This window comes from Lissotriton helveticus, chromosome 2_1 (assembly GCF_964261635.1).
Source record: "Lissotriton helveticus chromosome 2_1, aLisHel1.1, whole genome shotgun sequence".
Classification (NCBI taxonomy): domain Eukaryota; kingdom Metazoa; phylum Chordata; class Amphibia; order Caudata; family Salamandridae; genus Lissotriton; species Lissotriton helveticus.
In genome coordinates this window covers 825,332,349-825,358,680 of record NC_136059.1, presented here as the reverse complement: position 1 = coordinate 825,358,680, position 26,332 = coordinate 825,332,349, and the positions used below count along the sequence as shown (strand labels likewise).

General features: G+C 46.1%; 1 protein-coding gene across 4 annotated transcripts in view; it reads right to left on the bottom strand.

Annotated features, from left to right (window-relative positions):
- Positions 1 to 26,332, bottom strand: part of DMXL1 (Dmx like 1) — a 2,287,446-nt gene that overhangs the window by 874,945 nt on the left and 1,386,169 nt on the right. The window lies entirely within an intron of this gene.

The following is a 26,332-nucleotide window of genomic DNA, read 5'->3' as shown; positions in this document are numbered from 1 at the left end:
GTAAGTGAGTGTCTGGTCTAATAACACTCCAAGGTTTCTCACCATGCTTTTAGGGCTGGGGACAGGGCCCAATTCCAGGGGCCACCAATCCGGTGTCCAGTGTGTTGCTGCTTGCCCAAACAACATTACCTCAGTTTTTCCAATATTACATTGGAGACAATTTAATGACATCCATGTAGATATTGCTTTCATTCCCTCTGCAAAAGATCTTTGTATTGCAGGTGTTAGGTCTTTAAAGGGAAAGAGGAGCTGGGTGTCGTCAGCATACGACACCAGTGTAAACCCAAATGATCTTGCTAGATTGGCCAAGGGGGCCACATACACGTTGAAAAGTGTAGGGCTTAAGCCAGAACCCTGTGGCACTCCCTTGTTGAGCTCCCTATAGATGGATTTGTGGGAGCCCAGCCTGACCTCTTGAGAACGGCCTGACAGGAAGCTTTCCATCCATGTCAGTGCCACTCCCTCCAATCCTACGCCCTTTAGTCGCTCAAGAAGCACTTTGTGAGACACCGTATCGAAAGCGGCGGAGAGATCCAACAGCACCAGAATCATAGAGCTACCTCCATCCAGTGCCATTCTGATGTTATTGGTCACTGTTTGGAGGGCTGATTCGGTGCTGTGGTTCGGCCTGAAACCAGATTGAGAATAGTCCAGGCCCTCCGTCGCTTCGAGATGTTGTGACAGATAGGTGTTCACATGCTTCTCAGCTATTTTGCTGATGTATGGCAGGAGCGAGATGGGGCGCAAGTTGGAGAGGTCGGTCCATGGGGATGCAGCTTTCTTGCGTATTGGGTTTACCACCGCCCTTTTCCACTCTACAGGGACGTGTCCTTTAGTAAGGGAGATGTTAATAACATTTTGTATAAAGGGGCCCAGGAGAGGGATCAGGGGAGGAACCATCTTGGCAGGGAGGAGGTCATTTGGAGATCCTAATTTAATGTGAGTAATGAGATGAGGAAGATCTGTACTTTCAATAGGGGGGAAAAATGATAATGGGTGTGGGTTATCTTTAGGCGGGGTTAGAGGTGTAATCTTATTGGTACCGCTCATGCTGTTATTGGCAGCCACTATTTTCTCATATATGATATTTATTTTACTCTCAAAAAACGATGATATCTCGTCGCATAAAATCTGTGAGAACTCCTCAGGGCTCTCACATGCGGCGGGTTTGATGAAGTTTTGAAGGATTTTAAAAAGCTCCTTAGGACAATTAACAGCTTCTTCCAGCTGTTGCAGAAGGCGATTTTTTCGGGCCGTTCTGATGTTTTTATAATAAATGGATTGAGCATGACGGAAGACCGCTCTAATCTCCTCAGTCTTATGCTTCCTCCATTTTTTTTCGGCTTGCCTACATTTCTGTTTTTGCTCCCTTAGCTCCTGAGTATACCAACTTTCTTGTTTAGAGGAGGGATACTCTTTGTATAGTTTTAAAGGGGCCAGGGTGTCAATGGCTTGCTTAATTGAGCCTGTGAGTTTTTCCAGTGCTGTGTCTGCTGTGTCTTCTGCTAATATGATGGGTTCTACCCAGATTTCCCGTAGGTTACTTAAGGAGATTTTGTGCCATTGGCGGCGCCAAGTCTGAGGAAAGGGTCCTTTGTTAGTGGGTTTTTTGGGAATTGAGAGTGAGAATTGTAGAAGAAAATGGTCTGTCCATAGGATCTCTCTTGCTGGAAGGCAGTTGATCTTCGAACAGTTGGAGAGGACAAGGTCTAACGTGTGGCCACCACTGTGCGTGGGACCAGTGTTTTTTATCTCTAGACCTAGATTTAACAGGTCGGTGATAAGGGAGTAAGATTCAGGTAGAGTTGGTTGATCTACATGAATATTGAAGTCCCCTAGAAGGATAAAATCTTCGTTGGATTTGAGTTGGGGCGCTAGCAACTCTTGGAGGAGGAGCGGGAAATCTGGGTTTGGTCCTGGGGGGCGATAAGCCAGAGCTCCTTTCCAGAATATGTGGCTTTTAAGGTCAATTTTAAAAAACATGATTTCGAGTAGTGAGCTTTGATATTGAGAAAATACAGTGACCTTTAAATCATCCTTGTGTATGATTGCTAGGCCACCGCCAGTCTTCCCTTCTCTATCTAGATGTTTAAGTTTATATCCGATTGGGATCCCCATTGTTACAGCAGTGATGGTGTGGGGCTTCATCCAGGTTTCAGTGATGAAACATATGTCTGGCTGGATAGAATGTATCAGATCCCATACCTCATGCTGGTGTTTGGGCAGGGATCGTACGTTAAGAAGGAAAGACTTCAGCCTTATTGCGGGGGCTTCTACTTCAGATGGACTGTGATTACAGAGCAATCGATGATGACATTCTAAACATGAAAAGGCTCCCTCCACAGTATGCCATGGTATTTTAGTACTACATGCGGACAGCGGTTTTAGGGCTAGTAAGGATTGAGTGGAATAGGTGATAAAGTGTGGATTCATACCTAATCGTGATAATGTAGGAGGCGCAATAGCTGTGGCCCCTGGCCCCGTCCTGTCGCGGACGGGCGCAGACGGGCAGCTCTTTGGCGGGTCTTCGGCGGGGCTGCGCGCGATCGCTGCGCGCTCAAAAGGGCGCGAGGGCTATATAGCGCTGTGTGGATCCACTAGAGCGCTAACCGCTCCCAGTGGACCAGGAAGTGAACAGGAAGTGAGTAAAAAGCCTACCACCCCCTTGTTACCGTGGGAGGCGGCAGCCTAGCGCTTTCACCCACCGTGTGTCACGCAAGGATGTCTGGAAGCAAAGTTGCTTCTTGGTGAGTGCGTGTGGTGCAAGCAATGCGCTCCAATTTTAAAAATACACTTTAGCAAATTAGTGTTTTTTCAATAAAAAAAATAATGCCACAGTTCAATTCACTTTTGATTTTAAAAATTATATTGGTACCATTCCATAGACGCTCTCCTTACTTGAGGCGACCGGCAAGCGGGTTGGAGACACTGCCACCGTCTCCTTCCCGCATCGAGCACCTCCGGCGCTCCACCTAAAAAATCCATCCGCATCTCTACCAGCTCCGACGCCAACCTCGCTAACTCCGAACACCTTCACTTCCAGATCCACACCGACCCCAAGACAACTCTCAGAGGCACCCTCCTCTACAGACCACCAGGACCCCGCGCAAAATTCAGTGAAGACATCACGGACTTCATCACCCCACACGCGCTCCCCTCCAAAGACTACATCCTTCTGGGAGACCTCAACTTCCACCTTGAAAAGATCAACGACCGCAACTCCGCCACCCTCTTGGACAACCTCGCCAACCTCGGACTTAAACAACTGGTCACTTCCCCCACCCACATCGCAGGTCACACACTCGACCCCATCTTCACCTCCAGCAACCATGTCTCCTTCAGCCACACTACGAATCTCCTCTGGACTGACCACAGCTGCGTTCACTTCACCTACAACAAGCCGAAACCCATCATCCACTTCAAACCAACTCTACAAAGAAACTGGAACAAAATCACCACGGATCAGATCTCCACATCGCTCCTTCGAACCTCCCCAGCCCTCTCTTCTAACGCCAACGAAGCCGCCTCCAACCTCACCCTTTGGTTATCCAACACCGCCGACACCTTAGCACCACTGAAAAAACGTCAACACAAATCTGGCAACAAGAAGGCCTCATGGTTCAACGATGATCTCAAGAAGTCCAAGAAACTGTGCCGCTCCCTTGAAAAGGCCTGGAAAAAAGACCCATCCACCAGCAACAAGGACGCCTTCAAATGCGCCACCCGTACTCACCACCAACTGATCCGAAAAGCCAAGAAAACAGCATTCAAGGATCGACTTGACAACAACGCCCACAACAGCAAGGAGCTCTTCAACATCGTCAAGGAATTTTCCAACCCCTCGGCCAACTCCAACGACATCACCCCCTCTCAAACCCTCTGCGACTCCCTAGCCTCTTTTTTCCACAACAAGATTGCTGACATCCACAACAGCTTTGACAACCAACCCGGAAGCCAACCCACCCTACCATCTGCTGACCATCTTCCCCCCGTAAACACCCTTAACACCTGGAACCCAATCTCCACTGAGGACACCATCCGCCTGATGAACTCCATCCACTCTGGATCCCCCACAGACCCATGCCCTCACCACATCTTCAACAAAGCAGACTCAGTCATAGCTCCGCACCTCCGAGACGTCATCAACTGCTCCTTCAACTCCGCTACCTTCCCAGAAGACTGGAAACACGCTGAACTCGCCGCCCTTCTGAAAAAACCAACAGCAGACCCCACCGAACTCAAAAACTACCGCCCCATCTCGCTTCTTCCATTCCCGGCCAAAGTCATCGAGAAAGCTGTCAACAACCAGCTCGCCGCCTTCCTCGAAGCCAACAAATCACTCGACCCCTCACAATCTGGTTTCCGCGCCAAACACAGCACTGAGACCGCCCTCATCGCAGCTACAGACGACATTCGAACTCTACTGGACAATGGAGACACAGTCGCCCTCATCCTCCTCGACCTCTCTGCAGCCTTCGACACAGTCTGCCACATCACCCTTCTACAACGCCTCAGAAACATCGGAATCCAAGGAAAAGCACTGGAATGGATCACCTCGTTCCTCACCGGAAGAACCCAGAGAGTCCGCCTCCCACCATTCAAGTCCGAGGCCTCTGAAATCATCTGCGGAGTACCTCAAGGATCCTCACTCAGTCCCACCCTCTTCAACGTATACATGAGCCCCCTCGCGGCCATCGCCCGCCAACACAATCTCAACATCATCTCCTACGCGGATGATACTCAACTGATCCTTTCTCTCACCAAGGACCCCAGCACCGCTAAAACTAACCTACACGAAGGAATGAAAGAAGTCGCCGAATGGATGAAACAAAGCCGTCTGAAACTGAACTCAGACAAAACAGAAGTCCTCATCCTAGGTACTTCCCCCTCAGCATGGGACGACTCCTGGTGGCCGGAAGCCCTCGGAAAAGCACCCATCCCGACGGACCATGCACGAAACCTTGGCGTCATCCTGGATTCCTCACTCTCAATGAACAGACAAGTCAGCGCCGTATCCTCTTCCTGCTTTAACATCCTTCGCATGCTCAGAAAAACATTTCGCTGGATCCCATCCGAAACAAGGAAAACAGTCACCCACGCTCTAGTCACGAGCCGACTGGACTACGGAAACACCCTCTACGCAGGTACCACCGCTAAACTCCAGAAGAAACTACAACGAATCCAAAACGCCTCAGCCAGGCTCATATTAGACATCCCACGCAACGAACACATCTCTGGCCACCTTAAAGACCTCCACTGGCTACCCGTCAATAAGAGGATCACTTTCCGACTGCTTACCCACGCACACAAATCACTCTACAACATCGGACCAGATTGCCTCAACTCTCGACTGTCCTTCTACACCCCCTCCCGCCAACTTCGCTCTTCCAGCCAAGCCTTCGCCACTGTACCTCGCATCAACAAGACCACCATGGGAGGCAGATCCTTTTCATACCTGGCTGCCAAAACATGGAACTCACTCCCCGCTCACCTTCGCCTCACCCAGAATCACCTAGCGTTCAGAAAGCAGCTTAAAACGTGGATATTTGACAAATAATCCTCCTCCCCTTCCTAAGCGCCTTGAAACCCTCTGGGTATGTAGTGCGCTATACAAATTTTATGACTTGACTTGACTTGACCTATATAGCGCTGTGTGGATCCACTAGAGCGCTAACCGCTCCCAGTGGACCAGGAAGTGAACAGGAAGTGAGTAAAAAGCCTACCACCCCCTTGTTACCGTGGGAGGCGGCAGCCTAGCGCTTTCACCCACCGTGGGTCACGCGAGGATGTCTGGAAGCAAAGTTGCTTCTTGGTGAGTGCGTGTGGTGCAAGCAATGCGCTCCAATTTTAAAAATACACTTTAGCAAATTTGTGTTTTTTCAATAAAAAAAATAATGCCACAGTTCATTTCACTTTTGATTTTAAAAATTATATTGGTACCATTCCATAGACGCTCTCCTTACTTGAGGCGACCGGCAAGCGGGTTGGAGACACTGCCACCGTGTTATGCTGCTTAATAACATTGATGCATCTAACTTCACTATACCAAATCTCTTGAACAGTGGATTCAGCCCCCCAGTTCAAGGACTTTGCATACATGTCATAAAATCATAAAGAGCTGGGTCTTTCACATTTAAACCATGATGTAATCAGCTGATGGAATTAATTGAGTGTATGAATATAAAATAATGAAAATGATCCACAAGCTCATTTATTGATATCCATAAAGCAGTTACTCTCGGCTATGAGGTAGTTGCTGTGTTGTTGAACTTCATATGTAAATTATGAACTCAGTCACATATGGCTTTTGTGAGTTTTTTAGGTTGTCGAATAAGTTACTTACCTCAGGTAACGCCTTATCTGGTAGAAACATAATCTAGCCACACATTCCTTATCTTAGAATTCTCCCCAGGAGCTAGACTGGATCGGTAAATTGGTTTACAGCATGTAGGAAAGTAAGATCTGCTTTCATGGTCACCCCCACTTTTTGCTGGTGTCATTATGTTTTTCTGACTAGCGTGACTGGGATCCTGCTAATCAGGACCCCAGTCTCTGTGCTTCTTCCCTACGTTGGACATGGTGAGTACTTAGGTACACCCCAGATTGGCTACTGGCATACCCTTGTAAGTCCCCAGTATATGGTAGTAAGGTACCCAGGGCATAGGTAGTCCAGGAGACCCCCATGGGCTGAAGCATGTATTATGCCACCCATGGGAAACCACTCAAATTGTGACTATAGGCCTGCCCTTGCAGACTGTGTAAGCTGGTGCTAGCACCACGTACGACAGATATAAGTTTCCTTATACCAGAGGTAACTGCACTTAAAACCTATAAGTCACCCCTAAGGCAGGCCTTTCAATCGTGAAGGCAGGGTGCTTGGTTATAAGTGTGAGGGTGCCCCTGCAAGAGCAGGACATCCCTACAAAACACGAAATCCATTCTCCCGGGTTACAAGTGCATCAGCCATTATGATACATGAAGTGGCCATGCGCATACCCGATGGCTAACTCTAAACTGGCTATAATGAACCATGACATGTATGGTATCAAACATGTTGGAAGCATACCCCAACACCACTACAAACAGTGTTGGAAGTATGATTCCATGCACTGTAAAACTCCTATGGGAGCCCCTCAGTGCTGTGGGTACCAGTCTTCTAGACTCGGACAGCAAACTATGGCTGCTGCCTACCAGAGACTTGATTATGCTCTCCTGCTGTTGAGTCAAGCTCGAGCAGGGGAAGGCAGAACAATAGGTTTCCTGTCACAGAGAGGTGTGACCACCTCCCAGACAGGACTTAGTGCATTGGGATAGGGTGAGGAAGTTTGCCAGCCCCACTAGACTGCTTTGAAGAGCCCATTTGGTGCCCTCTTTGCATACTCCAGTTGGAAATAGTTAAGTGAGAAGTTGGCTCCCGCTCTGGCACGAAACTGGACAACTGACATGGGAGTATCCTCCCCACTGTCCAGCCCCTCCTGTGGAAGGGACCCCTGAATCGTCCCAAACCTTTCCTTAGGATACTTCAGGGCTTACCTGTGGGGGGTTCCTTAGATTCATCATGGGACATTATTCAGATCCGAAACCACTTCATCTACAACAGTCTGGGCACTTTGGACTTTGCTGGACTTTGCTTTGGGAACCGAGACTGCAACTGAGAAGACTCCTGCTGCTCCTGGTCTCGTCTTCCTTCCAGTCTTCTGCGTCGTATGTGCCTGTGCTCCATGCAGGATTTTCTACAGGCCTGTGGACATCCAAGACACCCGAAGGAATCTCCTTTAAAGTGAAAGAGTCACTTCCCTGCATCTGCGGGCACTGCAATGAAGCTGACCAGTCTGCTGTTCCTGAGCTCCTACGGACTCCGAAAGGTTCGGCAACACAGGTTGTGGTTCTGCAACTTCATCGAGGCCTGCACTGTCTTCACAGTAATTTTGAAGCCAGTATCCCTCGTCGGAACCCCTGGATAAGTACCCCTGTGCACTGCATCGACTTGCCGTTGCCAAGGCTTGTTGTCTCTCTTCACCAGAGATCTTCAGTCTCCAAGAAGCTCCAGCCTCAAGCATCTCCTGCAACCAAGATCTTTGCCTGCACCGCATCCTCTGCACCATGAGCCTTCATCGTTTGGTAAGCTGCTCGAGGTCCTCTTGCAACTCCTGTGCCTTCCGCCCATGGGTCCTCTTTAGGGTTTTCTTTGTCTCCAGTGGGCTCCCCTGTTTGCTCGGGGCCTGCTCTGACTTACCTGCTCCTGGTGAGTAACTTAGACATTGCTGGTCCCAACACCACACCTTTTTCGCATACTATGTTTGTTGCCGTTGCCAAGGCTTGTTGGTGCACCCAACAGACACTGACGCCCTGGCTCTTGACATCCGACATGGGACAGCTCGAAAAAACTCCTGGCCTTCCACAGTGTCGCACGGTCCACACAGCTGAAGCTCCAAGCGCACCGTCAACTTCCCTGTATCTCCGACACCGGTGGTCATTTGTCTTTGTGCCTCTTGGTCACTCCTGAGTGGCTTACACTCTATACCCTCCGCTTGCAGGTACCTCTCATCCTGAATCCACCTTTGGGTTCCACCAGACTCTTTCACCTTCGTCGCCAGCGGCATATTCAATGATGTCCTCCATTGTGGTACACAGCGGTTTCCAAAGTCACTTCGCACCTATGCACCCGGCTTCCTTGGTGTAGGTATCCAAGTTCCCAGGGTATCCACAGGTGGGGAGATTCTCCAACCTTACATCTTCCACAGGGTTTCTTCCAAGTCCTCTGGGAAGGGACATTCTTCTTAAAAACTGCAACCGTGACTTACCCATTTACTTATATTGAGCACGCAGTTGTGTTCCCACTCTGCACACGGCCTTCATGGGGTTCCTGGTTACCTACCTTGGGTGGTTCCTTGGGTCCCCGGCTTTACTACGTCTTCTGGGTACAGTCTCAACTTAGCTCGTAGTTCGCATTCCACTATTTTAGAATATGGTTTGGTCTACCTCTGGAGACCACTGTGTTTCTGTGCTACTTATGTGTTCTATTATCAAAGTATTGTGATTATATCTCCGGGTAGGAGATATTGCAATGTGCTAGTGAGTGTTTATAACAAATACATAGTTTACCAACGTGTAGGAAACACAGGTTTGACAGTCTTCCAACATAGATGAAATTCTCCAAAACAAGCATCTTATTTAAGAATAATGAGAAGAGAAAGGCGGTTGAGGGCATGTTCTCTCAAACACAACTTTTATCCAAAAAGAAAAAGGACATCTCACCAGCCATGCTAGGAACTGGGCTCAAAGACAGGACTCCGACTCCCTGTCTCACGCAGGAGCTGAAGCAGCCATGGGAGGTCTTTTGGGGGTGTAGTTGTACATAGGCAGGCCACAAGCAACATAAATAGGACTGCAGACTACAGTCTGTTTCATAATTTCACCCCTTGTAAACTTATTGTTCGTACTGTACACCTTGTGTATTTGCATGGCAAGATTACAACAATAGCCTTCTTACAAGAGTAGAGGCTTCTCAAATTAATGTATTTCTTAAATGAGTCCAAAAATATTTTCAGAGCTATTTCATGGAAGATTTTGTGGATCTAACACAATGCTTTGAAGAGAATCTGTTTTTTTTCCCTGGAAGCCAGTGTAGTTGGCAAACATAATATAGGCAGAGTCAAACTTTTTGAGATAGAACATGGATCTTGCCAGTGCTTTTGGGATTTTCTGTAAGCAGCTTAGGGATATTTGAAGAAGACCTAGATAGGCAGAATGAACATAATCTAGGTGTGATTGAACAAAATTGATTGTGGCCATTACCTTGTGGGAAAAGGGCAGGAAGAGCATAAAGTGTCATTGGGTGCGAATCTGGTGGAAACAGTATTTGGTTACACTAGTAATCGGTTTCCAAAATTCGGAAGAGAGTCTATTACGACTCCTAAAATGGGACAATCTCCAAGTAGCATGGAAAATAAAGAAGCCACCTATAGATTTATTTTTATTGAAAACAGGAAGGATCTTAATTTTAGTAGAAGATTAAGGAAGTTCTGACCCATCCAAGATGCTATTACATTCAAAGTGGCTGATGGTGGGGTTTGTAGGGTCATCTTCTAGGTTGCGTCTGGTTGATAAATGTGAGATGGATGTACATGATAAAGATCCAGACAACACAAACAAATATAGATCGGCATGGAGCCATTATCTTGATACTAAGGTACAATATCTTTCAAGAACAACTTATGGAAAAACAGTCTGGAAATCAGAACTTGCCTTACACTTTATCCTACCTTATGTTGGGTGTTCTGAACAAAGAAAGATTTGCTATAGAAGAGTGTCAACATTTTGGATCAAGGTCTGTGATCAAACAGATTTGATACAGAGGAACAATGTTGCAAGACAACATCTTCTGGCAATATTCCAGTTTCATATAAGCTTATAGTCCTAATACTGCACACACAAGATATGGAAGAAAAGAGTGCCTGACTGGAAGAAATTGATACTGAGAGGTTACAAATATTTATTGAGCCGGATAATCTAGGGCTGGATTTCAGAACTGCTAAAACATGCCACATGAAACACACAAACTACTGATCTGTGTCAACATTTCTCCAGCGTTGGTATCTTTCATGATTCACAAGCTTGAATACTTCCCGGTCACCAAGGTGGGAGCCTCTGGTCACATACAACAGCAGAGCAAAGGAGCAATTATCCATAGAAAGAAGTGAACAGTTCTAGTTTAGTAGCACATTCCCCACATTGGAAATTATTAAAACTCCAAATAATAAGGAGGAAGAGCTTTGAACTCCACCTCCCACTCCCTGAAGCAACCGTAGCTCAGATTTCAAAGCACATAAATGCAGGAAGAAGGAGGGGTAGTAACACGCTAACCCAAGAAAGTTACTAATGTTGGAGAACTATAGTTAAAGATAAGTATCTTGTTTTTCCTCCAGGATTGAATCGTTTATACTTAATAGACTAAGGAAAGAGCTTAAGGAAAAAGGATGCAAAGTACTGGTTGTCCTATTATAGATTCCCTCTGTAAGTATGTGTCCAGAGAGTAGTGCATTATGAAGGTGTGACAACCTCTCCAGGTGACTGCCCTGCAAATGAAAGACCAGCAAATAGCACTGCCATAGATTCTGATACTCAGTGGCTTGTTAGATTTGCTGTGGTAGCCCTAAAGAGCTGCAGTAATGTATCTGGTGATACTCTTCTTGAAAAGAGAATGAACCTCATTTGGATGTCCAAAAGAAATGAAGAGCTGATACAATTACCCCAATGCTTCTGCCCTAGCTATCTAGAACCCAAGGCACCTTCTAACACTAAAGGAGCACTCTGCCATTACAACTTCATTTGATGGATTAGGAAAGAAAGCGCAGCAAACAAGTTTATTCAGATGAAAATCCGGATGCAAGTTAGTTAAATTCATCCTCAGTGAACTTCAATAAAGGATCATTGACCGTGAGGGTCTATAGTTCATTAATCCTTCCAGCATTCTGATGTCATCAGCAGATGGAAGGGGCCTTTCCAAGAGACATATTTCAAGTCTGCACTATGGATAGGTTTAAATTAACTCTTTTTGAGCTGCAATAAGAATGCATTCAATTCACATTACATTAGGGAACTTCTGCTCTGAAGGGAGGAACCTAAAGGGACCTTTAAAATGATGTGATTACTTCACAAGAGAATAAAGGCATGTACCTGGAACAACCGTATCTGGAGATCACCACTAAATGCACTCATACTGAAATGCATACAGAAATGCACTTAAGTCTCGATTTAACCAGTATTAACAGATAAGCAAGCAACTGACGTGGTTGAGCATGCACTGGAATGCAAACCCATTACAGAAAGATTCCTTCTTCGCCTAGCACATCTTATTAGAGGAGAGGTACCTGGCCTAAGCAAGTAATTTTCAATAGTCATATATAATCTCTAGATGGATGATCTTCTTATGCTTCGGCGCCATGCTAAGAGAAAATGGACTGGGATGAAGTGTCTGACGTTTATGGCAGGACAACTGGAATGAGCTTGTGCGGAGAGGGGATAGGGGGAGAAACAGGAAGTTGTAAGATGCCTTGGTACCAGGATTAACTGACCAGTTTTGGAGTCACCAGGCTACTGTGCATTTCTCCTGCCTTGATCTTGGCAACCAGTCCTGGAACAATTGGAAATAACATGGAGGCAGGAAAGTTACTTTACAAATAATTGAAAATGCGCTGTGGAAACGTGCCCCTTTTTGCATGGTTACCCCCCACTTTTTGCCTGACATCTGATGCAACTTGACTTGATGTGTCCCAGGCCCCTGCAAATCAGTTTTGCAGGGCCTGTGTTCTTTCCCAAAACTGTACCTCTGTACCCTCAACTTGCACATCCCTGGCCACAGGTAAGCCCCTTGTTAAAGGTACCATGGGTACCAAGGGCACTGTGGCCAGGGAAGGCCTCTAAGAGCTGCAGCACCTACTGTGCTACCCTTAGAGACCCTGTACCCTAATACTCACACACTGCCATTGTAGGCTGATTGTTCTGGTGGAGAGAAAAGTGAAGAGCCGACATGGCACACATCCCTGGGTGTCATGCCTGTAACCCACTGCCTCGGGCCTAGGTAACTAACCCCTCTAGCAGGGTGCACTAGCCCTCACGTGAGGGTACAGAGACATGCGCTCTGTACCCCTACAGTTTCTAAGTCCATTCTTAGACAATTGTAGGTGTAGCAAAGCCATAAAGAGTATATGATCTGGGAGTTGGTCGTTTGAACTCCACATCCCCATAATGGGTTTACTAAAACCTGGGAAGTTTGGCATCAAACCTCTCAACACACTAAACCCACACTGATGGCAGTGTGGGATTTAATGTGAAATGCACTCAGAGGGGCTCAAAGAGATGCCCACTGAAAAACGGGCTGCCCTGGTGTGATTCCCTAATGGCTGCCTGCCATTTGCCACCACCAGACAGGTTTTCGGGCCCGTGACTAGAGAGGCTCTGCTCTCTGAGTCCAGAAACAAAGACCATCCTGGGCAGAGGTGCCATGCCTCAGCTCCCAAGATGGCTGGGTCCATGAAGGGGAAGCCTCAAATGCCTGCCACCTTTGTAAGCTGTCCCTGCCTTTTGTTGACCTGGCAACTGGCTCCCACTGGTTCCGCCCCGCCCCCCCCCCCCACTTTGGGTGCGAGAATCTGAGGGAAAACCAAGCTGGGAGGAGAGATGTGCCTACCTTTGCCAACCCCACCCCTCAGGTGGGAGAGTCAAGGTGAAGCACACATCTCAGTCTCCTCCATCTTGAAGATAAGGGGACCCAGCCAAATAGGAAGAGGCTCATGGCTCCCTCCCACTGGAGGGTGGCATAATAGGGGATGTACCCATCCCAAGGAAGAGACCCATTGGTCCCAACCTGCACACCCCTTCAAACGCTCCTAAATTTAGTATTTAGGGGTGACCCTGAACCTTGCCTCCTCAGATTTGAGAAAGAAAGAAGGAAGGAGGACCGAAGAGCAGTGCTGACCCTGGAAGAAGAGGACACCAACTGCTTTGGCTCCAGCCCTATACGCCTGTCCCAACTCTGACCTGACTACTGCGAAACCCCCGGGGTGTCCAGTAGCCCCGCAGAGCACAGAGGACCTGCCCTGCAAACATATTTAAAGACTACGTCTTCCGTGAGCACCGAATCTGCTCAACCAAGATTCACCCAAAGATTCCAGATCCCGGTGACTCCGCGATTTTGCACCACTTTTCACCCCACGCCCATGTCACGAGTTTGAGTGGCCCAACACCACCAGGAGGTCTCTCCAGCGATCCTGACCTGGCATCTAGTGATGCCAGAACTTCAGTTGGTTTTCCTCCTTTGCTGCCTTTATATCACATACTCCCATCTCCTGACTAGGGTAACTAGGAATCTACCCATTTGTTTGTCCGTCCCGTTTGGTGTGTTCTATAGTCAGTTTTGGACAGCGAGGGAAGGCTCACTCTCTAGTCCCTCCTTGATTTATATTTCCTATAGTTAGTATGACCACTGAGTCACAGGGATGTGTGGGGAAATTACCAAAAAGTAACTGGAAAGTCTCCAGGACTAGGACACAACAGTACTGAGAGGATGCAGTGGCATCCATATTAGCAGGACCCTCCATATCGGGAGTGTCAGCTATCGCTCAGGCATTCACATAGGTAGAGAAGAGGGACTCTCAAAGAATGTAAAAAAAAAGTCATTCTACACAGTGCCCTTTTAACTGAATATCTCAGAGTTAATGGAGCACCAACAGGACTATTAGTTGTGAATGAACCACTGATCTTCCTGGAAGAAGCCTCTTTCAGAAAGCACTGGTCACTCATCGCCTGGAAGTGTACCAGACATTGGTTGATTTTAATTATCAACAGTGCAAAGTAAATCTCAGACTCCTTATTGATTCAGATCCAGACGAATGAGAATAATTAAAAAACACAAATACAACTAAACATTTGTATAAAAAGAAACTATAGGAGACAAATAGGGAGGTAAGTGAATATAAGGACTATCTAGCACGTTCTAAAATTAACAAACTACAAAAGGACCATAAGAGGTTCACCCGAGAAATAGTTTACCCCTATGTCAATGACGAGTATGCAAAACAAAAGGACACCCAGAATGTAAAGAAAACGACCACAGGCAGAAGAGACACAGACACTTCCAGTTCAGGAAGTGAGAGTAGTGACAATGACTACAGACCTAGAATAAGAGAAAGAGGCTTCTACAGAGGTCAGCATCAAACTTCCCACATTTACCACAAGGTCCTGGGTTTTTCGCCGGCCTATAGTACCAATTCTAGCACACTTAATAGATACAAGAGACGTATTGAATCTGATTAAAGACATGGATTTTGATCCAAATAACATACTCTTAATTGACTGGATATTGAATCCCTTTATAATAACATCCCCCAAAAGGATAAAGTAAGATCCATAGAAACATCTTGTTCTCGGAGAACTGAGAATCTAAGACTACAAGACCCTTTACACTATGCCTGGCAGAACTAGCACTCAAGAGGAACTTCTTCCTGTACAATGACACCTTGTACTTACAAACCCATGGTACTTCTATGGAATTTCTTTCGCACCCATTCTTGCATGCCTGTATGTCTCTCATTTTGAGAACAAGTAAATATACTCTCCTAGAAACCCCTTTTCTGACAAAATAAGGGCTTGGCGGCGGTACATCGATGATTTACTCTTAATCTGGCAAGGCGACAGGGCTTTCAGGGGAAGAATTTCTTACCTGGCTGAATAACGGGAGCCCTTTTCTATTTTTTACATCAACCATAGCAACATAGCATTTACCGTTCTTTGACTTGAATAACACCACAAAATGAGAACCTGGTGAGTGAAGTAAAGCACAAGCCTACAGATAGAACAATCTACTATCCTTTCAGTTTCTATCCCAAATCTCTCAGAGAAACCTCCCTTACGGGCAATTTTTATGCCTTCGGAGGAATTACTCTGAAACAAAGGACTTCTAGAAAGAAGCTGAAAAACGGAGTGACAAACTTCAGGAACGTGACTATCCCAACACATGGTGAGAAGGGCCTGGAACAAACTAAAAATATTAACAGAGAATCACTTTAGGAAACGAATGAAACAAAGATGACAGAAATACATTTAGTACCGCTTCAAATTGTGTTAGAAAAATCCCGAAAATTGTTGCATCCTAAAGTCGAATGGATTTAACCTGAGGAGCCCACTCTGCTCCTTTAAAAAGGGCTCTAGCATTAGGAATATTCTGGTACACACCAGACCTCAGAACCCAAAAGCCCCAGGGTAGAACTGACCTAACAACCTGTGGTCTAACCCACATCACAGGACAGTTTGCCTGTGGAACATGTAAAGCCTGTCCACTGACTACAAACACAAAAAAACATAAATCTCGGTCTCAAATATCCTTGGTAATTAAGGAACCACACCACCTATAATTCGGAGAACGTAATCGATTTGATCAAATGCCCATTTGTCTACCAATATGTCACCATGACTACCTTGACGCATACAAATCTGAATCCTAGAGCACATGAGCAACATCAGATGCAAAAAGACGATTACAAAATTAACTGCACCTTTGCTCGAGAGGAAACATTCAGAAAAAGACATTAGATAGGTTATAATTGATAAACTTTACATTCATATAACAATTAAAGATGTCAGCAATTTTATGTTAAAGCAAGAGCAAAGATGGGTACACAGGCTCCAGAGCAGTTAAAGGGGGCTTAATGATTCAATACCATGGTATCATTTAAACTGTACAGGGTAAAGAAATTAGAACTTTTTTTTCAAAACCCTGGAGGGGATTCCTGTAACTGAATATAATTACCCAATAGTAATGATAAAACATTATCACACTATAAAGAGCAGTGGTGGATATTTATAAAGGAATGAGAGAAAGTCTGCATTCAAGATACGGAGAAGTCCTGGACGGGACATCTTCAACCAGTCTGTCAGTCAATTTACACACCTGCCCTCCTAAAAAATAGAATAGTTTATTAACCATTAAGGCATTCAATTGATTAAACATCACCAGGCAAAGTGGGTAAACAGTAGACTTAAGTCACAAATGACCCCAATTAATGTGAGAATACAAACACATTTATATACATACAAAGAAACCACTCAGTTTGTATTATTCTTAGTAGTAGGTTTAAAGGCACGCGAGGAACCATCGTCAAATACTACATTAGAATCCCTGACTATTCAGATACGGCCGCCGGAAGTTCCCACTATGAAGCTAGAGTCCCGCTCTAGCAGTAGAACTGGACCGCAGCAGAAAGTCACAGGATTGCAAGCTGCAGCCCCGGAAGGCTTTTAATAGAAATGCTGACTCAGTAGTATCAGTGTCAGAGGGTGCAGAGTGGCTTGAATGGAGAGGTCGCACCTTCATGAAGTAAGTGAGGTGGGGGTTTCAGAGCAGAACGCGGTCACTCTAATAATCTACTGCCAGACCTCGGAGGCGATCCGGACTGAGACACAAGTCCTGATTTATTGGCATAAGAATAGTGGGGTTGAGTAATGGGTGCAATAATTGTGTAACTCCTCAAGTTCTAGGCAATTGCTGTGACAGAGGGAGCTTAGTGACAGGAAGGGACCAGCAAATTGTAGCAGTCATTCAGCCAGCATAAGATTACGTTTGGCGATATATAAACAGAGACAGTTAAAATGATTAACAGAAAACATGAGATAAAAAGGAGTCAATGTTAACATAAGTGTTAGGACTCACCACCACACACTAAAAAAGTTATTCTCTTTCAAATACCTTTGTTTGAGTGTGAGTCGGTCCCACTCTGGCACCCAGTTAGGAGCAGCAATAATGAGACTTGGGTAAGGAAGCTGATTTTATTTTTGTAGATGTTTATAGCTTAGTTTAAGGTGAGGGTCTTACCATTCTGTTTAGCAATCTAGGAGAGATTAGAACTTCACTAAGGGAATTGTATCCTGAAGAAAGCCGGTGACCCTTCAGGGCAATAGGTATAGGCTGAAACTTGTTGATACTATCGGACAGAGTAATTGAGTTATTGTTTCTCCGATATACCCACTTTATACATTTTTAACCCGGTCAAGGAGGGCAAAAAATAAATAAGGATAGGGTCACCCACTTAGAGAGTTTTAATACTCCTTACTTTCTGCAACTGGTATCGCTTTCATGAAAAATTCTTTCTCCACAAAATATATGCGCTCCACCATGAGCATTAGTCTGGGCCAGGGTGTTGAAGCATCCCTATGATGAAGCATGCCACTATTTAGCGGGTATGGGGAATTTTAAACACCCCTATGTGTTTTCCAGTTGGTTTTCCTCCTTTACTGTCTTTATGTCACATACTCCAAGATCCCGATTAGGATAACTGGGAATCTACCCATTTTTGGCCTTCCCATTTGGTGTGTCCTATGGTCTGGTTTGGAGAGCCAGGACAGGCTCACTCTCTAGTCCCTCCTAGATTTGCTTTCCCCACCTACCTCAAGCTTAAAGCCAACGCCTGCAGCCTCAACCTGAAGGGTTCCCCCCCCCAACCGCCACCGGAGCTAGTAAGACGATCCCGACGCAAAAATATACCTCTGCACCTGATGCTCCATGGCCTACCGACGGTGTCCAGGCATCCCCCAAGATTCCAACTTACCTCTTCAGCTGGTGGTTGTCTTCAGGAAGCCTCCCTGCCCGAGCCTGCTGTAGTGTAGTTTCTATTTCCCTGATAGGTTCTGCACATTGGAATAATATACACCTAAGATTTGACATAGGACTGAGGTCAGTATGTAGTATTTAATTACTTGAGTGTGCCAGCTAACTCAGAGGTCACTAGAAACTTTCTCGAATGAACAAGAAGGGATTAGTTTCTGATTACCGCATAAACATGACAACTTTGTTTCCCTTAGAGTCGGAACAATATCTTCAGAGTCGTGGAAACAATAGATTACATTTTCACTGAGTCAATCCTGCATGCTTCGTTTCTACAGAGTTGCACAGAAATAGAGACGGCAGTTTCAATAAAAGGGTTTATTGAACAGTCTTATTTCTCATGCAAAAAATATGAACTGCAACAATCGTTAGACAGAATGCTAAGTATAATGCGTACAGCGTCAACAGTAATATAAAATAATACTGTAATAGCATTGTCTGTAGCTATGACATATATAAAAATACATACATAAATAACACAGGCTAAAATACTCAACTGGTGCTTCTAAAATAATCCTACCCCAGTATACCTAACCTAAGTATAGTATGAGGGAAGAAGTAGGTGCTGTTTTAGCTATAGTTTAGTTTAGTTGTGCCAAGAATTGCCAAAAGTTTCTCTAGGTTCTGATCAGCCCCATACCTTAGAATGAGAGAGGTTGGTATCTCTTTCCCGGGACTCGATCTCTAACACCCCGCAAGGGGAATCAGAAACACTGGAGTTGGATTCTCGGCGAGGAGGATGACAGCGTCTGGTCAGTGCGTCAGTTGGGGAGATGACTTCCTTCAGGACTTGCTGTGGCGAGCCGCGTCGTGCTACTACGTAGTCAAACCGCACCGTGCCTTGCCATTGCAGGTGAAGGTGTATGTACACCTTGAAGGTGTTTAGGAATGCCTGTATTGACGTACAAGTCGGGCATAAGAACGTCCTCAATGAACCCCTAAGGAATAGATGTCCTAAAGGCTTAAGAGTCTGGTTTTCCAAGAACTCGTTGTGACGAAGAGGATCGAATGTAGTTGACCACGCCGGTATTTGGTTACCATGAGCATTGCCTAAATAAGGGCAGGATTTCTATGCCTAAATAAAGGCAATGTGAATTTTACCTGTATAAGGGCATGAATCAGGACAGTATCTAAATCGACACACAACACCCACTCCACTTTGCGATGAACGACATTACTAGATCCTAAACATGATAACATATCTAAAATATCTCTACACAAAAAGTGCTAAAAGCATGTTTCAAATACATTGTAAATAATGCATTAAAACTAGTTGTAAGCATGAAAATGCATTGGTGCTGTACAGATTAAAGCAATGTTTCATTCTAAGCATATGTTTACATTTGAATGCTAATTGAATGAATCATGAAAATATACATTTTATGAAATGGCTCGTAAATAAAGAAGAAAAAAGGCAGGAACCATTTTATGTCAGATTACATAAACTGTTTGTTATGTGGACAAGGTCATATATATTGTCTCTATGAATAGTTTTACTATAAGCACATTATTTATGCCAAAAATGAAAAATAAAAATTTGGAGAAAAAAAATGAAACCTAGGAATAGAGTTCCACAGTTAGTACATTGTTTTGAAAAATGAAGGTCAAATTCATAGTCTCTCAGTACACTTTGTGTCAAACTCAAAAGTCAGTATTAGGGCTTGGAGAAAACATGAAATCTTCTATTTCTGTAGACAAAAGTCATCTACCGTTGTAGGTGAAAGTTGGAATACCTCGTTTAGAAGATTAACCGGACATAGATGTGAACTATCGCCTTCAGCATTGGTCGCATCAGCAATGTTCGAATCGGATGTTACCTGCGCACCTGTTGATTCTTCTCGTTCCTCAGCAGTTGCAATTTGCGTCTGTGGGATCTCAATGAACGCTGTCATCAGAATTGGTAGCGGCTGGGAACAACATAGAGCATGGGCCGTTACAGGGTCTAGCAGAGTATCAACACCCGTTGGCATGACTGATGGAAGTGTTAGACAGATGTCTAGTCCGCATTCTTCACCACAAAGCAGGCAAAGTAGAACAGGTAAGATGCAATCTTGCTAGATTGGTCTGAATGACAGAAACCATGTGGTAATTAATTCTCGTAGATGAGGTAAACCCAAAACTTGGACGATGCGCTCACAACACTTCATCTCCTGCAGAGCTTGCTCCAAGGTGAATTGGGTGTCGCTGGTGATTTGGCTTGCCATATCGTAGCAGAAGGAGCAAAAATAGTATCCCTACAACCAGTCCCAAAAGGAGGGGCAGTCCGCGAAACGAACAAGTTACTTACCTTCGGTAACGCTTTTTTTGGTAGATACAGTATCTGCCTGTGGATTCCTCACCTTGTGAATATCCCCCTTGCGTCAGCAACGTTCGGAATTTTTCTTTGTAGCACGCCGGCGTGGACGACGTCATAGGAACGCGGCATCGCGCGCGACTCTGTCTGACGTCACCGACCCCTTATTAGGCCTACGTCGGCGTGATGACATCAGTTCCGCCCTTTTTTCCGTGCCTTCGAGGCACCCGAACGGACCAATGACAGGAAATATACATATATACAGTGTACACAGTACATACAAACCATAATAGCACACATAGTGCGTAGCAAAGGTATCAAAAACCCAATAAATATACAACTAAATATACAAATAAGACCAGGTATAGCAGAGTGGACAACGGGGAGGCGGGCGGGTCAGTGAGGAATCCACAGGCAGATACTGTATCTACCAGAAAAAGCGTTACCGAAGGTAAGTAACTTGTTCTTCTGATAGATACATCTGCCTTGTGGATTCCTCACCTTGTGAATAGAGTCCCACAGCAGTCCCCACTCCCGGAGGAGGGTGTCCACTCTGCTACACCAGGAAATCTTGGAGGACAGAACGCGCGAAGTGGCCGTCCCTCCTCACCTCGGTATCCAAACAGTAATGCTTCGCGAAAGTGTGGAGGGAGGCCCAAGTCGCGGCTCTGCAAATGTCCTCAACAGGTACACCTCTAGACAATGCAGAAGTAGCAGACCTTGCTCTAGTAGAATGAGCTCTTATACCCTCAGGAGGGTCCTTACCCGCCAGGGAGTAGCAAATCTTGATGCACAGGATTATCCACCTGGAAAGTGTGCGCTTGTGCACCGATCTGCCCTTCCGACAGCCAGCAAAACCAACAAACAGCTGGTCGTCAATCCGGAAGTCTTTAGTTCTATCCAGATAAAAAGACACCGCCCTCTTAGGGTCCAAACGGTGCAGTCTCTCTTCCTCCTTAGAAGGGTGAGGGGGAGGAAAGAAGGTAGGAAGGGTAATGGATTGTCCTAGATGGAAGGGAGTTACCACCTTAGGCAGAAAAGCAGCCCTGGTCCTAAGAACCATTCGTTCAGCATGAATGGTCAGGAATGGGGGCTTAGAACTAAGAGCTTGAAGCTCACTCACCCTCCTTGCCGAGGTGATTGCTACTAAGAAGACCGTCTTGAAAGACAAAAGCCTCATGGGACACTTGTGTAAGGGAGAACCCATCAAGAACCCATCAAGAAACCCATCAAGAAAGTTAAGACAAGATTTAAGTCCCATTGAGGAACGATAAATGGAGAAGGAGGGAACTTATTTGTGAGGTCCTTCAGAAACCTCAAAACAACTGGAGATTTAAAAAGAGACGGCTGGTCCGGCAAGCAGAGAAATGCCGATAACGCCGAAAGATAACCTTTGACTGTGGCAACAGCAAATCCTTGCTGTGCCAAAGAGAGAGCAAACTGCAAAATATCAGACAGATGAGCCCTCGAAGGTTCAACAGCCTTCTCCCTACACCAAACAACAAATTTAGACCATCTGTACGAATAGATGGACTTGGTGGAGTCACGCCTGGCCGAAAGAATGACATCCACCACATCGTGAGGGAGAGAAAAAGAGTTCAGGTTGCCCCGTTCAATCTCCAGGCATGAAGGTGTAATGTCTGGAGGTGGGGATGTAGAACCTGCCCCTCCATCTGGGAGAGGAGATCTGCCCTGAGCGGGAGACAGAGCGGCGGGTGAGAGGAGAGGTGGAGTAGGTCCGTGTACCACACCCTTCTTGGCCAATCCGGGGCGACCAATATGACTCGGGCCCGGTCTTGGCGAATCTTCCTCAGAACCCGAGGAATCAAGGGTATGGGAGGAAACGCGTAAAGGAGTTGATTTCCCCAACTCAACTGAAACGCGTCCCCCAAAGCTCCTTGCATCGGATACTGGAGACTGCAGAATGACGGGCAGTGAGCATTCTCGCGAGTGGCGAACAGGTCCACCCGAGGAGTCCCCCACATCTGAAAGATGTCGTGAACAACCTCCGGGTGAAGCCTCCACTCGTGATCGGCAGAGACCTGCCGACTGAGAACATCTGCATGAACGTTCAGAACTCCGGCCAGATGATTTGCCATCAGACAAATCTGATGGTCCTGAACCCAGGACCAGAGACGCAGAGCCTCTCTGCTGAGACACTGCGACCCTACTCCTCCCTGCTTGTTGATGTACCACATCGCGGTCGTGTTGTCCGTCAGGACTTGAACCGACTGACCGCGAAGGGAAGGGAGGAAGGCCTTGAGCGCCAAACGTATCGCCCGTAACTCTAGAAGGTTGATATGAAGCAACCTTTCCTCTGGAGACCAAAGACCTTTGACCTCCAGATCCCCCAGATGAGCACCCCTCCCTAGAGTGGATGCATCCGTTATCACTGTGGCCACCGATGGAGGCAGCTGGAAAGGCTTTCCCTGAGAAAGATTGCTTTCCACACTCCACCAGGACAGATCCGCCGCAGTTTCTCTGGAGATCCTCACTGACTCCCTGAGATCTCCGTTGTGCTGATACCACTGCCTGCGGAGGTACCACTGGAGTGCCCTCATGTGCCAGCGTGCATGGTTGACCAACAGAATGCAAGAAGCCATCAGACCACGCAGACGAAGGACCTTCAGGACTGGAACAACCGCTCCATTGAAAAATAAAGGAATCATTTCCTATATGTCGCGAATCCTTTGAGGTGGTGGGAATGCACGACATACAGTTGTGTCCAGTACCGCACCTATGAACAGGTTGCGCTGGGAGGGCACCAGGTGAGACTTGGGTACATTTATCAAAAAACCCAACCTGTGTAACAACTGAGTTGTCTCTTGCAGACGATGGAGCACCTTCTCCGGCGACTCTGCTTTGATGAGCCAGTCGTCCAGATACGGAAATACAGGAATTCCCGACCTTCTGAGATGTGCTGCCACCACTGCCATCACCTTGGTGAAAACTCGAGGCGCAGTAGTAAGTCCAAATGGAAGGACCGCAAACTGGTAGTGTTGCGAACCCACCGTAAAACGGAGATACTTCCTGTGTGACTTCAGGATAGGGATGTGAAAATAAGCATCCTGCAAGTCGATCGACACCATCCAGTCTTCTTCCAACAGCGCTTGAAGAACCTGCGCAAGAGTGAGCATCTTGAACTTTTCTTGTTTTAGATACAAGTTCAAGATCCTGAGATCCAGGATTGGTCGAAGCCTGCCATCCTTCTTGGGGATCAGAAAATACCGGGAGTAGCATCCCTGACCCCTCTCCTGCTCCGGAACCACCTCTATTGCACCCTTTCTGAAAAGAGCCAGGACTTCTTCCTGCAAGAGAAGCAGGTGGTCCTCCGAACAATAACCTTGGCAAGGTGGGTAATTGGGAGGAAATTCCCGAAAGGGAAGGGCATACCCATTTTCTACAAGATTGAGAACCCAAAGATCTGATGTAACCGATTCCCAATCCCGTAGAAAATTAGTAAGCCGACCCCCTACCAGACCTGCATGATCCGGAATGGCGGATCTAGGGCTGCTTTGCTGCTGCAGGTGGGGGGGTGGGTATTAGAGGAGGAAGTCGAGGAGGAAGAGGCTTGACGTCCAAGTCCACGACCCTTCTGTCTACCTCTATAAGATTTGTACAGAGGGTTCTGTTGCTGCTGCTGTTGCTGGCCTTGCCTGAAAGGACGAAAGGAAGATCTGCCAAAGCCTCTGAACTTTCTGGTGGCTGTACCCTTCACTTGCAAACCCAAAGATCTAGCCGTCGCTCGGCTATCTTTGAACCTCTCCAGAGCTGTATCTGCTTTTTTTCCAAAGAGACCAACCCCGTCAAAAGGTAAATCCAAAAGAGTAGCCTGTACATCCGTGGAAAACTCTGAGGACTTTAACCAAGATGTGGTATATAAATAAATAATACCGGATCTAGGTTTTACTGGACATAGTAATAACAGATAGCTCAATAAATAAGAGTCAAGATTCGAGGTAGTAGGAGTTTGCAGGTTTAATACAGCATAAAGGACAGGAACAGGACAACCTGCACAGGAATAGGATGACAGGGCCCTGCAGGGGGGACAGGGAATGAGCGCGCTGACTTTAATAACAATACACAAGCATATATACTAAAACAGTTGCATTGCAATACATATGATAGGCGGAGCAGTGGGTGTGGTCAATAGCAGTCGCGAAAGATAAGGGTGAAAGTAGGTGTAACAGGAGGCGTATACATAGACATGTGATGTAAACGTAACAGAATATGTCATAAATGGGGCGGAAACATGGAGGGGGCTACCTAAGGAGCCGGGACCTCTAACCTAATGGTGCGCGCAAACTGACAATGACGTGTTACTAGGAGAAGCTGGGGGCTATGAACTCTGCGCTAGGAGTAGAGACTGAAGTCTGGAGAGTCAGGGCGACATGTACCTAAACCCTATCTAGTATCTAATGTTTAGAGGACATGTTGATATAAACTAAGAGTCAGGAGGGGAGAGGCTAACAGACTCTAAGACTGGAGCATGCATTATTCTACATGTAGTGCGTGATGAAGAATATTAAATGACCATTAATACAGTATTTCTCTTACATGGAGACGTAAAGGCTAGACAATGACGGAAACTACTGATGCGATTCAGTAGCTTAGGAATGCAGAGAAGGAGGGCTGGACTGATAACTAGAATCATAACATACTCTTGGCAGACTCGTAGGCAGAGCCAGGCCGAGCCGGGCACTGTGAGGCAGGAAGTAAGTGAAGGGTCGAGGATACAGGTGGGGGCTGTATCGCTCCTCAGCGAGGGTTCAGGAGACAGGAGCTGAATCTGGTGTCCGGGCCCATTTGAGGCCTAGAAACGGGGACTTTACAATGAAATAACGTGCACACTGAGAAACGTGGCAACGTAACTTTACATAGGCCTGATATTCGTAGCTTTCACGAGAACTGGAAACTGGCATACTAGAGATGGACACAACTGTAATTGCGTCTTTAATCGAACATGGGGAATACATATGCATATTAATCATGCACACATAACATAAGATGGAGGACACGTAGGGACACAGAACATGGCAAAATTTACTTTTCCACATTCCCTCCTTGTCACTACGTTTCCATCAGGAAACATCAATATTCATGATACCATCTATCATTTCATACAGTATCATTTGCTCGTCTCGAATTTTCTTGGAACTGGATTTAGAACGGGACTTAGGACTAGGAATACAAGAGGTAGCACAAATGCCACAAATCGCAGGGCCACATTGTATACAGAGGCAGCAACTGAATATGATCGCTACTGCAATACCCAGAAATGACAATACTTTCCATCCCCAGGCGGAAATTATATTCCAGAACCAACCGGACCATGTCCAGGTGCCTGGATCTTGGTGTAACATATGGGCAATATTATGGAGTCTGGTAATAGCTGAATAAACAGACGGCGCGTTATTTGGAATGAAAATGCAGCAACTAGATCCGATGACTTTACAGGCCCCGCCCCTATCGGCCAGTATGACGTCAAGGACGAGACGATTCTGGAGCACGACAATTCTCATAAAGGATTGCTCTTCGGTTAAGTTACTTAGAGCAGAAGTAGTCTCAATCACTATGTCCTACATGTACGGAACCATTATTTCGGACACATAATTCGCCTTTAACTGGTAGTACCGATATAGTAGGTAGGTCTGGAGTAGAATCAGACTGAACATTCAGGACCATAAAATTCGAAGAATAATTACCTAAATTATAAACTTCATTTTCTAGATCTAACCCTGTTCTGTGGGGAAGACCTTGCTTGTCTGGAAAACATGTACTGTTAAGAAAAGACATATCTGTTGAGGATGACGTTAACGTGGACCATGCTCCACACGAACCATTATGTGAAAATGGATAAGGAAAGAGTGGCAGAACTC